This window comes from Onychostruthus taczanowskii, unplaced genomic scaffold (assembly GCF_017590055.1).
Source record: "Onychostruthus taczanowskii isolate IOZ18803 unplaced genomic scaffold, ASM1759005v1 scaffold1, whole genome shotgun sequence".
Lineage (NCBI taxonomy): Eukaryota > Metazoa > Chordata > Aves > Passeriformes > Passeridae > Onychostruthus > Onychostruthus taczanowskii.
In genome coordinates, this window is record NW_024496525.1 from 27,483,865 (window position 1) to 27,502,594 (window position 18,730).

Sequence of the window (18,730 nt, forward strand, 5' to 3'; positions counted from 1 at the left end):
CAGCCATTACCCTAAGACCTAAAGGAGAGACACTAATCAGCTGTCTTTTTGCCTCCTATCCTTTTTACAGATGACTGGGAATGCAGGTTTTATTTAAAATACAAGGCTGGAAGAAGCTTAGCCACAGGAAAAAGAAAAGGTCCTGACCCTTAGATATTGATCCCATTCTATTGATTACAAGAGATGGGGGTGGTGGGACTTTTTAAAAGTGTAATCCTAAAAAAGGCACAAAGCAGATTTGGGTAAAAATCAGACTGAGCTTTGTTATTTACAGGACTAAAAAGTTCTAGAATAAAAGATAATGTGGGTGGAGGTCAGGACACACATGGACTCCAGAGCTGATATTCAGACCTCATAGACTCAGAAGCCAAAAGTCCTTGCCTTTGCTGGCAGGAGAGTTCTGTCAGTAGACTACCCTGTCCATGGAAGCTGGGATATCTGGCAAGGCTGGGATCCACATTTGCTGATAAATTCCCTACTACAGGCAAAGGGGCACTTTGCTAAAGTGTGCTTCCTCTGCAGCCATGCTGAACAAGAGATCAAGAAGAAATAGAGCTCCCAGCCTATGGCCTTTTCAGGAGAAAAGGTAACAAAGAAGGTTAAAACCTTGTGTCTTATACTGAACTTTGGGAGTCAAGTGGAAAACTGGAAGTTTCAGGGGCAAGCAGAAAGGAAGACCATTTGGCCTGTTATTATCCAAAAGAGGCTTTTAAAAGGCTCTCAAAATCCTAGGACAAGTAAGCCTATGTAGTGCAACTTCCCTGAGAAGCATTAAATCTACATGAATCCTGAATTGCCTGATTTACTTGAGCAAAAGGCTCCATAATTCTTATTGTCAAAGAACTGAAGCATTTCTGTAGATTAGTGGGAGGAAGAACTGCTCCCTTGTAATGTGCCAGGGCCACAAAGAATACACTGCAGATACATTGACAAATTGAAACATAAACACAGAAAAACGTGTAATCCCAGGTAGTAATATATATTTTAACTTAAACTACTGCTCTACTTTCAGTATGTTGCATATCTCAGGCTGCTGAGAGGAGTTTCCCCATGCTTTTGCTAAGAGAGCACAAAGTGTGCTAGATAGTTTCTCTGCATAAGTTTCTTATAGACCTGTGGAATTCTGCAGGTATACACTCTTAAAAATATTTAAATTATACAATATTTTTTGAAGGACTTCTAATCAACAAATTCTGACCTGCTAATTTTTGCTAAACTGGGCAGATTTTCTAGGACTCATCTGGCAACATACTGATCTCCCCTGCTTCTTATAATACTCCCATTATCTTTTGGGATTCTCTGCAGGCATGCTCTCCTCTCTGCACATACAAGCTTCTGCCACCAACATTGCTTCTATGTGCCATTTGATCTGTCCAGAGAGGAGGTCACAGAGCATATATAGTTGGTAAAACAAGGGTCAAATACTCTTTTCAGGTGAGATAGGGCTAAAAATTATGCAAAGAAAATATGTTTCAGCTTTAGCAATCTGTAACAACATTTAGCAGCAATCATGAATCTGGACAGCCAGCATTCGAGGTGGCAGCCACACTGGAGCTGGGCTCGTGTGACCTGGAACTGCACAGTGCTTTGCATGGGGTGGTTGAACACTGCTAAAAAACAGGGCAGCTTGGTCTCAGTAGGTAACACTGTGGAAACTTGCTGTACTGCTGACAGTGATCCACTGTCTTAGATCTCTCTGCACACCCTTCACACATTCCAGGGAGGACAAATACCCTAGACTATCATGCTAAGTAGCCTGTCATTACAGTGTGCAGTCACCACAGCTCTCATTTAGTTTTTATTGTCTAAAGACAACTCTGGATAACATGTTCTCACATAAGTATATGGCTAGAAAGAGATCCTGAATTTTAAAAGTCAAATCTCTTACCAAATTATTTTATTCTAGAATTTTTATTAGCTGCAGTATCATCTGCTAATTCTTCTATCACCAACACACTTCACAGTGACGTTTTAGTGCTAACAAACAAGCAAAAAAAATTGCTATAGAATCAAAGATAAAATCAAATTACTTAAAGATTATATTTTCTTAAATCAGCATTTACTTTTGCCTGGTTTCTTCCTCATCAAAAGGAATCTATGAAATTTTAAAAGACTCAGAATTTCCTTTATATAACAGATTAAAAATAGGACTTTTTTTTTCTGTGTGCTCCTATTAAATTGGAACATTCAGGACAGCTGATTTCATCAATAATAAACTCCCTTTGCAGCAGTTAGTGACAAAAAGTGGTTCTCAAGGGAAGTAAATATTTACTTACATATTTATAAACTTTCTCAGTTCTCTTTATGAAACTCAGCAACTCATACAAACTAAACCGGCAAATTAGACAACACACAGCATAATAACAGATATTAATATTTTTCTTTTACCTGTCTTTTTAAAATCTAAGATGAGAAAAGTAGAAAAGTCCTAATGTGATCTCAGGAGCTATAGAATTGGTTTGGGCTTTACTTGCTTTTTGAGTTTTGGCTGCCTTGTCTTACCCACGTGCAGCCTGGTCTCTGCAGCACAGCTGGGAAACATTTGCTTCAGGTGCAAAGCACTCCAGTCCAAAGCTGTGAAGAAACTCTCCTGCTCTGAAGTCTGGCTGGCTGGGCTGAGGGGCTGTGAAGGAGCAGCTTAGGCAGCTCTCACCTGTCTGGAAAAAGTTCATTCCCTTGCTTCAGAAGGGCATCAGAAATATACAATCCATTGAAGGCAGCAAGGTGCTCAGACATTGCACCTATCCTTGGGGAGAAAAAGGGGTGTGAGGCAGGGAAATGAAACCTGCTGTGACAGCAGCGCAGGCTCCCAAGTGTTATTGTAACACCAATGGCTGGGAATTACAGGGGGCCCTGCAGCCCAGCTGTATATCACAAACAGGAGAGGAGTTTTTAAGGGAACCATTTAATCTTCAGAGACAATTTATGGGCCTTCTGCTGCCAGGGCCTCAGCCACCCTCTTCCCATCATCTCCCCTGAAGCCTGGCCCTGGCCATGGGTGTGTCCTTGCCCCTGTGAGCACTGGGTGTAGATGGCAGAGCTGGGGCTCAGATGCAGTGGCAGGGAGCCCCTCCACACTGTCAGCACTCAAGGTCACCTGTGTCCTCCCTCCATTTTTAAATTTATTTTTTAGTCAATTGAGGCTGAGTTACCTCCATGTGGTCTGTATAAATACAAGTTTTCAGACCTCTGCCTCAGCAAAGCTCCAATGAAGAAACCTGGGCTTCTGTGACTGAGCCCTGGAAGATAGAATCTGCATTTAAAAATCAGTAAATTAATGCTTGCAAAGATGCTGTATAAATCTGTACCTAATAAGTATAGTAGAAAGCTATTAGTTTAAGCCGAGCCTCCCTTTTTGCTCTGCCACCCTTATGATAATAATGATGAGTAGAATGGCAAAAGAAATTGAGCCTTTTTGCCTACTGAAATGCACTGAAGGAGCTGATACTTCTGTAGGAATGGAAAGAAAGAAGGTAACTTTTTCCAGTAAAAAGAAATGGGCAGGGAGTGAAACTCACATTTACTATATGAATATATTATTCTAGTGAGGTTCATTATTTTCTGTTTCTCTCGGCAGGAAAAGAAGTTCTGTTTGGGGGGAGTACCAGTTAATTGGATATATTTTTCACCTGCAAAAAATGTAGGGCAAAAGAAATATAAATTCATTATAAAGTTAATATTAGGCAATTTATTATTTTTTTTAAGTGATGGAAATGAAGACAGAGAAACAAAGGAGATACTGAAGAAGATCTCAAGTTTGAAGAGTTAATTCACTGAAAAGACAAAATGATATGCATGGAAGGTAAGTTCTGCAAAAGGACCGGGTGTTTCTGAGCCTTGCTCCTCTCCAACTGCATTCAGTGCTACACAACAGAAGTGTAAAGACCAAAAGAAGAGGTACATAAAGCTCTATGATTTTATTAGATAGTTCTCTTGCAAAAAAAAAAAAAAAAAAAAAAAAAAAAAAAGTAACACCAGTATTACAGGGACAACAGGATGTGCCTTTTGATTCTGTTATTTTTTGAAAGTACTGGCCTAAGATCCTGTGTCACAACCTTGGGCCCCTCATGCCACTTACCTGTGAGCGCTGGAAATTCAGGTGGCAGATGTCCGTGTATTTTCAGGTATGCAGGTGGATCTGTGCAAAGGCAGACACTTGTATGCATCATATTGGGAAATCATTTTGGTTTACTCATGCCCAAGAGTTGTGGATTTGTTACAGGATTTCAGAATGTATACTTTCAATATTTAAGTGTCACCCAAGGGCTGCTCTATGTTTTCTGTTCACCCATCCTGCCGAGCCTTGCAGACACACTAATTTATGTCCTGATCCATGCTCTGGGAATTAGTGTCATGGCACTGAATAAGATTGTAAAGAATTTTTTTTTTAACCTCTGCATGTTCAAGGTACTTATCTTGTTGCATGAATATGGATGATAGTTTCCTATGAATATGGAAAAGACTAGGGAGGGATGGGTCAGTGTTTAACTGCTCTTAACCTTTCCACCAAGCTGACCTTACCAGAATATGATGCATAGGAGGGGTCGGTCATAGCTGATTTTCTTTTTGAATGCTATTAGTAATTTTTTGCCACATATGTTTGCCCTAAAGCCTTGTTTGCCACCTGTATAATTATTAGAAGACTCTTATTATTGTATTTGAAATTCTAAGTTGACACTTATGTCATAGTACTATGGCACGGTATTATGTTTAATTTCTCTTTTGTTAGTCTCATTTAATGTACTGAAGAATTATGCTCAAAAGATCCCACACACTTCTTTTCCTTACCATTACCAGCTTTGTATTCCTCCCCTACCTGCTAGAAACATCAGTTTAATAAAAAAAAAAGGAGAAAAAATATATCTATAGATTTGCATGGTCAAAATATAAGGTGTGTAAACACCTCATTTCATGTGTTTTCTCAAAGAAGTGATAAGACATTGATATTTTCCTGATAGGTAAAACTAATAACCCAGTGCTATTACAGGATGATGATCCCAGATTAATTGTGATTTCGTGCACCATGTCAGTCTGAGCTGTTTGGCACAAATTATGTTCACTTGATCCCTGTACAGAGCAAACAGTAATTGAAAGATTAGCTTCCTCCTCCACCCTGACAAACTTACTTGTGTGTTTCCTGCAGTGCTCCCTGTTATCCCAGAGCTCATGGGTGAGGTTCCTCTGGATGAAAACTCATGAAAAGGTGTTAAATAGCAGATGACTGGGTTTACCCTGGGATGGAAAATCCTGATGCAGCCACGAAATGGCTATCTGTGAACAGGGTCACTCTGTGTGGGATTGGAATAGGAAAACCCTTTGGGGTCTTCAGGTGATGCTTACGTCTCCATACGCTTGTACCTATCTCTTGTGAAATATGGAAAATTCACGTCAGCATTCGGTGCCCATGGGGAGGATGGTTTGGTTCTTTTCCTATAAGACTGCAGAGTTGAAAATGTATCATGTTCCTGGATTTTTAAAAATTATTTATTATTATTTTCACAGTTTCTAATGGAGTTTTTCAAATCAGAGGAATGTAATAAGACACAAAGCAGCAGCACTATTCAGTCACTATATAAGGGGTGGAAATGAACTTTTTCTTAATAGGTATTTTGTACTTAACTATATCTTTTGGAACAGTTGAAAACTTTCATTCACTTGCTGCAGATTGCTATCTTGATTATATGTTCCAATTTGAAGAAGTTTTATAGTGGCAAAAATCCTGGCTTACCACTGTTTATCTGCTATTCTCTAAATACCTAAGTTTTGCAACAAAATTGTCAACATGTAGATATTTTGCACTCCTTTCAGTGACTGAAAACTGATGCACCACAAACGTAAGCTAGTTTTCCAGAGAAGATGAGTAAGCACAGAAAAGTCTGATTGGTTTATTGGGCCCATGTGGTTAAGGTGTGCCAATTTCTGTAGCCAAGAGCAATGAAAAAGAGTGGTTAGCTGCAGATGTGTGTCTCTGTTTCTAGCCTAATAAATGAGGTTTCTAGTTGTATTAAAGTAGCAGAATTTTACAGATGTCTGGATTGGAACTGAAATTTGCAGATTTAGATTCACAGCAAGAATTTGTTTGCCTGTAAGCAATTATAAATACAGTGGACATAAATGGATAATTTTGGTAGCAGTGTCTTTGAAGTCAAGCCTTCAAGCCTGTGTGTTTAAATAGTTGTGGTTAACAGGCTTGCAGGTTAAACAGAAATATGGTTATATTGTATTTGCAGTAGTAGTAAGGTACTTAGCTCAGCATTGTTATTTTTATTTGAGCTATGCATTTCCAAGATAATTCAATGAAGATAATTTACTCGTTGTGTTAATTGCTGTGGATATGTATTGTATAAGACACAATACCTTTTGAGTAAATTAAGTCCACACTGTTGGGACTTCCCTCTCCTATTCCACTTAAAGCTTATCAGTTACTACATGGTATGCAGAGCAGACATATCCACAGTTACTATCCTGCAGAGTTTATAGTTTAAACATGCAAAACAGGTAAAGAGTAGAGAAAGAGAGAGTTTCCTGTGATCTAAAATCAGCCAGGGATGATGTTCACAGGCTGCAGGATCTAGGCACCGCTCCATCCATATTGCTGTCCCTTTGGAAGAGCAGTCTAAAACAGATTAAGATACTTACTCACACTTGCACAAAAGGGTTTTTTTTTTTTTGGTTTTTAAAATTATTATTGTAAATTAAATGTCAGCTATTCCATCTGCCCCTCAAAATAACCATCATTAATTAGCTGATTTATTTTAGACGTTGCAGCAGAGGTGGATTTTTAAGGATAGATTTCAAAGAAGCGAGGACAATCGCCTGACAGCTGAGTTCAGGGAGGGCACTCCATGTGTGAGGGCAGGGTGGAGCTGTGTGTGAGGGAAGCTGACAAACAGCAGAGAAGATTGTTATTGTTGGTGGATTTGAAGGAAGAGTGTGAGTGTGTGTGTATGTGTGTGTGAAAAAGAGAAAGAGATATGCAATTAGAGAGAAGAACAGACAAATAAAGAAGGGTGGAGTTTTGAAGAGCCTTGAAGCTGAGGACAAGAAGCAGAAACCAGAAGGGATTGAAAGGGGGATGAGTGATGTGGTCAGAACATACAGGGACTATAACCCTCAAGCAGGGAAAAAAAAAAAAAAATTAATAGTGGGCTATTTCTTCATAAGCTCAGAAAACACAAATTGACAGAACAACCTCTGCTTCCAAAACCTTTTAGAAGCTGAACAATTTTTGAGGAAGAAAAGAGAACAGAGATGGCATCCAAAATAGCACATTAAAAAAAATCTGAGCAAGGGCATTTGCAGTGCTAAAGCAGAATGTTAATTGAAATCCTACTGTGCCAACAGGAACATTGGAAAGAGACCAGTCAGGATTAGACTAATTAAGATGTCTTTAAAAGAAAGGGGAAAAAAAATCCACTGAAAAACTGAACAGGTTGGATTGTATTAAAGAGGAATTTACCAAATGCAGAGAGAATCCTTAAAGAATTTATAAAGTGTGTCCATCTTGCAAGACATGAATTGAAGTATACTGGAATGTTGATACAGCTAAAGAAAAGCTGTCTTCTGAGTATCTTTGAAACTTGTGGTTGGGAATGTGCTCCAGCACATTAGCTCCTTGTCCCCTGTATTTTTATTTTGAGGACAGATGCCAATAGCTGCTTTAAGGAAGTTGATGGCTTCTGTAGAACCCATTGTAGTGGCTTTCTCTGACACAAAATACTCACGATTCAGCACGCCTTGCCTTGTCATCACTTGCTCCCATTTGCCTCTGTGTGCCTGGCTGTGGAAAGAGCCAAAGTGAAGTTTGTTCTTGAGCTGGAAAAATGGAATTTCTTTTATTTGTACAAAGGTAAGGATATTGTCTAACATGATCTTGCCACAGCTGTGATTGGAATAGCTGTCCTTCTTTCTGAGCTATCACTACACACTGCTTCAGGCAGCACAGCCTGACAGTGCTTATGTGGCACTAGAACATGGGCATAAAGATGGAGATAGTGTTTGAAGTTGCCTTTGCTAGGACACAGATTTGAGTCTGAGACCACAGGCAGAAGCAGTGTTTGCCAGGCAGCTCCCACAACTGGAGCTGATGACCCACATCCAAGTCTCTTACAGCCCTGGGAAGATAGCCATTGCTCCTGACATCACAGAGTGATAATGGCATCTGACAGAAGAAACCATGAATATTTTAATACTTTAAAAGGAGCAAGGAGTATGCCTAGTGTTGAGTCAAGCTGTTTGAATTATTCAGTGTGAATAAGTGAGCCAATTTATTGGACCTTTTCCTTGTTCACAGATCACTCATAACCTCATCTTTCTTTCCATGGCCAGAGTTGCTTTTCTCAAGTTTTCTGCAAATAGTTTATACAAATGTCAGCCAATGGAACTTGTGATCTCTTTCCTTCAACCATTATTAGCTGCTAGCTTTGCTTAATTTCCCAAATTATTCCTTTTCAGTATTTGGATGGTAGGAATTTTGAAGTGGGGGAAGAAATGAAATAGTGATTCTAAAAGAAATATATAACTGTACAAATATTGTTCCATACAAAATTTCAAATATGTCTAGTTGTGCAAAATGAAGATTTTATCTATATAATTATAAGAGCAAATGAGGTCCTGACTGACAGGAGATTTTTATTGGGGTTTGAATTGTGTAACAGCCCCAACAGGAACCTTCTCAGGACTGTGGTCAGAACCACTTGTGCTTAGCCCTGAATATGTCTCAGCCATCCAGAAAAATGTGGCATCTACACTTCATATGTTCAGCAATAATTTTAAAACTTGTCTGTGCATCTTAGTGGAGCTGAGCAGTTGCAAGTTTGATGAAGAGTGACTATAAATGGACTATAAATTAATATGGTTAAATCAGAGACAACTCAGAAGTGTTTCAGAGTCTTGACTTTACACTATTCAACTGTCTGAGTTTTGCATTGGTATACTTACTTATTTACCAAAGCCAGAGTCTTTCTACAAAAGTACTCTCTGTAATGATATTCCTGGGAAGTCTGCAGCTTGTCTCACATTTGTACATATGTGAAGTCAACCCACACAAGTAAGTGTATGTAAAATCTGCATACTGATACAGTACCTTTCTTAAAATCTGACATGAAACTACACACAATAGGAAAGCCAGAATCTTTCTATAAAATTGCATAGAGAGTAAATCCCATTCTAAGCCATTTATCTAAGTAAAATGGAGTGTACAAGGTACTAAACTAGCCTGACAACCTGTATTTAGTGTAATGATTTATTTGCTCTTTGGCAAGCTCTAACCATTTACTATTAACTATTGCAGAGGAAAGGTAAGGTTATTATTACCTCATAAAGTAAATAGTGATACTTAACAAAACAGAACATCTGCCCCACTTATTAAAATATTTTGACAGATTTAAATTGGTTAACATTTAATCTCATTTGTAATTATGGGAAGCAATAGTATGTGTTCTGAAGACATGAAAATAAATATTTTTGTGATTAGGAAACTTGTTACACTCCAACAATAATTTTTTTCTCAGGGTTCTTTTCTTAATCTGAAAATAATGTAGACATTACTTTGGCATTCTTGTAAATACTGAGGCTACTTGGAACTAAGCCTACTAGTTTTAGATAGCTTAAAACCCAACCCTTATTTATTTTACTGGCATAAAAAAAAGGGAAATACAAAACCAGCTTTCTGTGCTTAGCAAAATAAGTTGATATATGGGAATCTAAGGGAATAGGTCACAGTGTTTTCATGTTTTGAGAATAGAATTTGACTGCTTAACTATCAGATATTTAAAGACTACTGAATTTTCAGAGAGAAACTAAAATTCTTCTATTTGAATATTTTAAGTGCTGAGGACAAAAACTGAATACTAACTCAGTGAAGGAAAATCTTTATTTTTATTCTGGATCTGTTCTTTGGTCCAGTCCACTACATGGCCACATGACCACAAGTGGGTTGTTCCAGGATGGGAGTCAGGAGCTGGCAGACAAGAATAGCCAAACCTTCCCTGTCTGTGATTCTGTTGGTTCACACTTGATTGAAAAGACTCTGTAACTATGACTTAAGATGTTTAATCCAGAAACTTGAGCTAGGCTGTGCTTTTGTAACTTAGGGTGATGTACCTCTCTGGCAAATAACTTACTGCTCTGCAGTTTTTCCACCTTTCTTCCCCCAAGCTAAATATTTTTCTTGTCTATGTGGAAGTTTTTAGCAGTCAGGTTTTTGGTTTTTTTTCCTCTTAATATATTTGCACAATAGTCAGCATAGCAAGGTCTATTTCTCAGCTGAAGGTTATCTATGTGGAACACAGTCTCAAAAAATTTGGATGTGACTTTCTGGAAGGGAAACTAGTCTGGTTTACACCAGCTTCATCATTACACGTGGCAGAAAGTCCGAAATCTCTCTGCTCATCAACTTTGTTTAATACAGCACTTTTCCTACAACGCGTCAAAAGCATTTTAAAGAACAATAGCTACTGAGTTGAATAATCAATTATAGATAATAATACAGTGCAGCACAGATAGTATGAAGTGTATAATTATAGTATTTGATTTGGTTCTGTTAGAAGTCAGTGGCAATTTAATGTTCACATCATCAGTGGAAGCAGGAAGCCCCATGTAGATAAATGCTCAGCATATGGTTAGTTGTGAAGTCTGTCTCAGCTATTCGAATGTCCTGTAAAATTTCAGCTTAAGTTGGATCTTTTTGTGTTGAGTCCTGTCTCAAAAATGATCTAGAACATGATCTAGTTTAAGATAATATTGGTTTATCCTTTTTCAGTTTATGTATTGACTTTCTGACCTCTCTGTGGGCTGTACCTGTATTTAAAATATCATCTAAAGTCTAATTTATTTGGTGGACTTTACCATTTCTTCTAGAAAAAAATATTCAGAAGTAAATTCCAATTTTATCTCCATTTCTTAGATTCTTAGAAATTAATGAAAGCAGCTTTTCCTGAGGAGTCCTCCCCACCCTTTTCTTTTAACCTGAACAACTAATCCTAATATACAGAAATTAAAATATGTAGCTTAGTTGTGACTGGTGATGTGATTTTCATGGCCTTGTTTGTACTTCAGATGGATAAATTAAGGCCTTGTAATCTTCTTTCTGCTGCCAGGATTTTGAAAATTGCTTTTTAAAAAATTTTATCTCAGTGAATTGTAGAACACAGAGGCTGAAGATCCACTGTCCCCAAAAATTTGAACTAATATATCTTGATTGCTTGACTACTCTGAGAGGAGGTCTGCAGAGTGTTTATATCTAGATTGAAATGAGTATTGGAAGAACTTTTTCATTATTCTCTCCACACAATTAATGAGTTCTCAGAATACTATCTGAGAGTCTTTCCCTTCTGTGTGTTCTTTGTGCCATTCTGGTTTTTATATCTGTTTTTGTATTCCATGCTCATTTTTTTTAGTCTACCTTGATTTAGTTCAAATGTCCAAGTTCTCTCTGTGATCTTTCTGACAAGATTGAGGGACTAAAAACAGGACCAATCATCATAGACAGGCTTAGACATATTAATTGTACATATTCCATCAAACTTTTCCTAATCTCCAGATTAGCCCCCCAAGTCATGATTCCATATTTGTCTGAATGAAGTTTTGAGTGTTCCTTTCTTTGTTTTAGCCTGAAACTAACTCAGAACCCTAAGGCATAACCTTTTAAAAAATAAATAACATCCTTTTCACAAATTTAATTTCTTTCACATACAAGAAGTCTAAAGCATTTTTCCTATGAAAACAGGCTGAGAGAGCTGAAGTAGCTTGGCCGGGGAGAAAAGGCTCCAAGGAGAACTTTGTGTGCCTTCCAGCACCCAAAGGAGGTCTACCAGAAAGGTCAAAGGGATTTTTTACAAGGCCATCTAATGACAGTAATAGGGGTAATGGCTTTGAGCTGAGTCTAGATTAGGTTAGAAATCAGAAAAATATTACTGTGAGGATGGTGATGCATCGGAGCAGGTTTCCCAGAGGGGCCGTGGATGCCCCATCTCTGGAAGCATTCAAGGCCGGGCTGGATGGGGCTCTGAGCAACCTGGTCTAGTGGAAGGTGTCCCTGACCATGGCAGTGGGTTTGGAACTGGATCTGTGAGCTTCCTTCCAACTAAAATAATTCTATGACTCTGATATATTCTGTGAATTTGGTTTGTTGCTTTGATTTTGTTTTGTTTCTCTTCTGTGTGAGTTTAAGCTACTTTCTGTACATGGATTTTGAAACTGCTTTAAACACCTGTCAGTGGTACATCTCCTCTGCATAAGGAGAGAACACCTGTATAGGTGTGCTCTTATAATCAAGTATTAAGAGAGTGGTGGGTTAAGAACTGTGTTTGGTCAGCTAAACAAAATCTCCTATTTGGGGAGAGCAGAATCTGACCTCAGTACTACACATAGAAATTTGAAGCTCTTACTATCTGGATTGCAAGCTTCAGATCTAGCCTTAAAGATAATAAAAACTTCAAAACATTAACCCTTCTATGGCTCCTAGACTGTTAGTTAAGTTTTCCTTCCTTTTATTTTTTTTATTTTCTTTTTCCTTCAACACATGTTTTTACAAGAAAAATAGATGCTCCCAGCCTAAGTAATTGCCACCCTTCTTTTACAGCCTTACAGCTCCATAAGATGAGCTATTGTGCTAAATAATTAGCACATGCCATTCAGAATATTATAAGAATTATATGCAACATCAAGCAGGAACTATACACTGACAAAGAACCCTATTTGCTCTGAAGTTGCACTAAACAGAAATTAGGCATTAGCAACAGGTGCATTTAAAATAAGTTATTAATTGTTAAGGGGAAAAAAAGAGAGAGAGAACAGTGTCCTATTCAACCATTAATACAGTAAAGCATTTTAAAGTTTGCCATGGTTTGAGCCATAACCTCTTTGAAAATATCCTTTGTTCATTTGCATACACAAACATTAATCCTATGCTTGAATACAAAAATACATTTACATAAAAACTGCATTTTGATTTATAATTTATTAAGTAATTGTGGCTGAGATGTTATTGGAAACAAAGAAATCAGCTATATTTAAATGCCAGGCTCCAAAGGAATATAATATATAGAAATTTTTTAATAAGGAAGAAAAAATATTTTCTTTCTAGCATGTCACTAATTAATACAGATTTTCCTTTTTGATATACTTATTTTTAATGGAATTTTGTGTTTTGTGATGAGCTGTACTACAGTATACTGGAGGCCCTGGAGATTATATTCTCTGCTTAAATAATGTGCAAAAGATATCACAAAATATAACATGACATTGACCAGCTAACTTGGTAGGTTAAACTTATTAGAAGATTTCTGAAAGATGTACCTTTCTTGTGGGTTGCAGTTGAAGATGGGCACTGAGCCATACAGATTGAAGTAATTTTGGCGTTTGGAAATAAAAGTCAATGCACTGGGGAAACTAAGATGATTGGAAAGTTGTCTGATGGAGTCAAGTAGCAGATGAACAAAGAGAATTTACATTTCAGTTTTGGGATGAGATGTCAGTTTTATGGCACTGGAAATACTGGTAGAGATTTTAAAAAGAAATTGAGGCCTTTTTGTGTGTCCAGATCCTCTAGCCATTCCTGCCTGTACAGAGTATAGGACTTGGCTGTGGCATTTTCAGCTGCATCCTGGGATCTCCAGAACAACCTGGCAGCAGAAATGCACCTCCAAGTTTCTCTTGGCATTCCAAGCACAAGTAATTACTGGGAGGTGAGGAATGGCTTCAGAAATGTCTCAAGGAAAGACCCTAGGCCTTATTTACTTTGAAGTCATTCCTTGTGTTCTTCTCCCTCCCTAGCAGCCTCCAGCCTCAATTTGTATCTAATGCCGGGTTATTCCATAGACTCTTTCTTGCTCTTCCAGTGGGCTTAGCATTTGTTCAATCTGTATTTGAACTGACTGTATTTGCATTGTCCTGCAGGCTGTGAGACATATGGTCCATTGAGAGCACAGGAGGGAGAGTTCTGGAGCCAGCTTTGTGTTCAGAGCCACTTCAAAGCTTTTTAATTCTGTAGGCAAAATTTAAAGGGATAAGGAACTGTAGTCCCAGTTGGATTTTTCTTTAGTCAGGAGAAGTAACAGTAAGACAGGGAGGGGAAGTCTGGACAATCATTCTTGCTGCTTCTGGAAGGAGGGGAGCACATATAAGGGGATGGCTGACCAGCAGCAGCCTTTTCTCTCCCCCTGCACTACAGAACCTGACTTTGACATGGTCTGACCCAGTCCTCAGAGCTAACTGGTGTGGATTCCAGGGATCTGGCTAAAGCAAATAAAAAAACCCAAACAAACAAACAAAAACACCCCACAAAAAAATGCTGGCCCCTCCCCTCCAAAAACTCCAAAGCAAACAAATAAAACCCCACCGAACCCCTCCAAACAAACAAACAACAAACAAAAAACCAAAAAAAGACACCCCAAAACTCAGACACAAGTCACCATCAGTATCCATTGTGGTCATAACTGTTTCTGGCAGTCACTTGTAAGGATGAGTTTGATCCTGGGATTGAAATTGTTTTTAAATATTTTTTGATCAAACGATTTAGGGAACAGCTGAATTCTGGAGAGGTTTTTGTTGAGCATGTGCAAAATGCAGTTGCACTAAAGGGTTAGTAAGTGACCAAGACTGGAAAAATTTCAGCAGTGGAACCATAAGATTCAGCAGTGACCAAAGAAAGTCACCGCCCTGAATGATTCACTACGTGAAGCAGATGGCAAATAGAGACAATTTTAACCTAAATTACTGAAGTTTGGCAAGATTTATGACCTTATAAGCTTTGTATGATGTCTTACCTTAAATCATAAGTTTCACCTTTAATTGTGTCTAAAGGTGGTCTCTGAAGTCGGTACCTTATGAAAGTTACTGGCTGTTAACCAGAGCATGATTTGCATCCTCAGCAGCAAACTGCAGGTGCCTAAGTTCTGTGGTGGATCAAACACATTATTCTTTACATTATCCTGGTGAACTATTAAGATAGAAACCTGTGTGTTTGGTGAAGTGAATATTACTTTATAATTTTATTTTGATAACACCTTTCTAGGCCTTTCAGAAAGCTGAAATTCATTTGATTATTAAAAGTTTATTTTGGGCATATGTTCTGTATAAATTTCTTTTGGGCCTGGGAGGAAACTGTGTAGAAGGCAAATGAAACTAAATTGTAATTTGTGGTTTGCTGCCCTTACAACATCTCAAGCCTATGAAATTTCAGATGGATTTATTGATACTTTGAAAAATATGTAAAAATAAATAATCAGCTGTCATTCTCCATATATGTGCTCTGTTTTCTTTAACCTTCTTATGCCAGATTCTATAAACTCCAGCAAGACATTCTGTATGCTATGTACAGCTTGGCAGCTCTAATGACACACATTAAGACTTTTGGCAAAAAATGTTTGGAAAGCCCCATATAACAAATCCTTCAGATTTTTTTTGAATAAAATAGTTCAAGGTGGCAAATTCCATGGAAAATGTTTTCCAGAATTCAGGGCAAGCAGCTGCAGGCCGTCCTGTTCCTGCTTTGTATAAAACTCCATGGTGAAAACATCTTTCAGTAGTAAGGAAGTTAATACAGTAAATCAATTTACTCTGTCTACATATACAGTTATAGACTTTCATAGAAGTATTTTTAATGAATTTTTAATATGGAATTACTCTTTCTTGGTTTTACTTTCTTTCCCCATTCTTGGTCTTTAAGATTCCAAAAGACAATGTTCATCTCTGTAACTGAAAACTGGGATTCTTTCTGACCATGGCTATACTTGTGTGAAATGTCAGAAATGACAGAAAAGCTCTTCTGGACAATTAGCTACATGCTTGAATTCTCAATGGACTTGTTAGTCATAGAATAAGGAAAAAAAGGGAGAAGGCATGTATATTTAAAAAAATCAGATTTATGAATGACTTTTGGCTGTGCTCTTTCTTGCTCATAGGTGATGTGTGGAGCTGTGCTGTGCTGAAGGTCAATAGTCTGAAAATTCGAGGGAGAACTTTTGCAGTTACAAGATCAGTTTTGCTCATATACATGTTTACAAATTTCTTTTAAAGTCACAATAGATAATCTCATTGTGAAATCTATCATTAATTCTGAATTAATATTAACTATGTTTAGTGTCTGGGAAAAAAAAAGTGAGAATAACTTCTATAAAATCAAGATATTGTTTGTGACATGCTAAAGCATAAAAGTACTGTAAAATATGTTAACTGCAGCAGCTGTTCCTGATGCTATAAAATATGACATTCATGATGAAAAATAAAAATAACTACATACAATTTTTAAATTCATGTTGAAAGTTATGAGAAAATTTGTTATGTAAGAAGCTGTCAATAATACAGCTACCTGGCCTGATATTCAATTAATTATTTTCATACTCCCAATGTGCCTTGTCTTAAATGAATCTGATGGTCTTCAGCACCTGAATATGTCTGAGCAGGCTAAAGAGATCCTCCATGCCATAGTAGTCACAACAGAAATTACCTCTACTTCTGTCCATTGCATAATTTTTTCTTTTGCATATTCCTCCCTAACTCACATTAGTCAAAGCTGTGTTTGAAAAGCCCATGTCCCTATCATTTCAGCAAGAGAGGGTTCAGAGGGCAGCTACACATGCAGTTCTGCTGGCAAATCTGAGGGGGTGCTGATCTCTCCTTATCTCAGATGCACTGTAAAATTGCTAGGCTAAATAGTATTGCCAAGTGTGAGCACTGGCAAAAATCAGGATTTTGACTGAAAATTCATGACATTTAAAAAAGCAATACATTTGAAATTATTTTTATTTGTCATATTTTTTTAAAGGCTGAATACAAATTTCTAAACTTTCTTTAACAATTCTGAGTGCTAGTAATTAGTTCTAAATTTTTAATTAAAAATTAGTTTTAAAATAAAATGAGGTGCAGTAGTTAATTATTTGATTCCAGCTTCTGTGAGTCAAGCAAAAACATCACTGAAGTTTGATAGCTGATATTACATGAGCTGAGTGTGCAACAAAGAAGGACAAGTGATTGAACATGAAATTTGGATGTTGCTCTGTCCTGTTAAAAGACCTAGAATGATCTTATGAGGTCTTAAAATTGCCATTTCTTTGGGAAGAAGGTCTTTGCACAGGAGTCATCATAGAATGAGGACTTCTGAGGACGCCTTTGCAAGCCAGATGGTACCAAGGACAGAAAGAGCCCAGTGAGGGAAACGTTGGAGTCTGTGGTGTGAAGACAGTTTAGCAGATTATAGTACAGCCTCAAGCTGCTAAAGTGGTGAATCCAAGGTGATCTAGGTTAGACTGTGGTACAGAAGCAGCACACTTTAAGTTACCCGGAGCCCTTCTGGCCTTTGATTTCCTCAATCTCTGCATTCACCCAAGAGAATTTTTGTGTATTTCTTTCTCAGAATGAAAAAAACCCAAAAACTATTAGAGAAGATGTCCTGGAATACTTAAGCTCTTGGTTGTTTAGTTCTCTCTTTTTTCCCCCCCTCTTTTGTTTTGTTTTGTTTTTTAAGGCCAGCATGTCTTTATATATCTATATACAATTATACTCATGTTCTGAGAAATATGTATGACACAGGCCACCCTGAAGGAAGTTTTTTCCTCTTTGGAAGTTTCACTCCTTCAGAAAAAAAAAAAAAAAGCATGGATGGAGGCAGGAAACAGGTAGTTAAAGGCAACAGTGAAACACACTGTGCTAAAATTGTGATTCTTCTCAGAGCTTCATCAAAATCCATTCTCAGATCATGAACTGCAGCCAAACTGCATCTCACAGAAATATGCTTGGCTTTGTTTCTTATCTGCCCTGTTCTGATACACTAAGAGCATTCTCAATTGGGTTGCCAGTCAGAACTAAAGGAAGCCTTCCTAACCTGGAACTGTCTAATGTCTTGTTTCAAAGGTCAGAGAAGCTTTTGTGAGACTATGATGGTTGAGGAATGAGAATCAATTTAACTTTGATATACTTGGAAAGAACAAGTGTAACTGCTGGCCAGTGTAGATCTGACCACAGATCACCTACTTGGATCCTTTGCTAGTAGCTTGCAGCTGCATAACCACACTTTTGGTATGACGGGAGCACCTAAACAAACTTGGGTCAAATTTTAAAAGAAATTTTCTTCATGAAGGTACCTGAAGTTCAAGTGTGTAGGCCTCAGACAAAATTAAGCTAGGAAAAAATATTAAAACTTTGGCATTTTAATGAGTTTCAATGATTGCTGTGTTACTGGGGGTACATGTAGGAAATATATTTCTATCTAATTATATAAATTCCATTTGGCAAAATTTTTATCTGCAATGTAAACGTTTAACATAAAGGTGCATATGTCTAAGTATGGCTGAGTAATTAATTTTGTTTCTATATAGTGCAGTTTATAACAACTACATTTAAATTCTTACCTTGGAATGTAAGCTGCATGAATACAAAAGTAAGAGTTACAGGTTAAATCTACATTTGTGTCTGGAAAATACAGAATAACTGGTGTTACACTTGCTACAGGAATATTCTCAGCTATGGATGTTCCTGAAACCAATGACCAGTGTCTCAATTCAGACTTCCTTTTAACTTCTTATATAGGCAGATTATTCCTTTTTTTACTTTGGCTGATAGGTTTGGTACTGAGAGAGACCAAGCCAAGGTGGAACAGTAATGACCACATACGTTTTCAGTGCAGACAAATAAAAACTTAGCCAAGAGACAATACCTACTGCTCTAAGACTTACCAAGTTATCATTAAGCTTGTAATGATTGTATAAGTTGTAATACTTCAAAGTGGTGC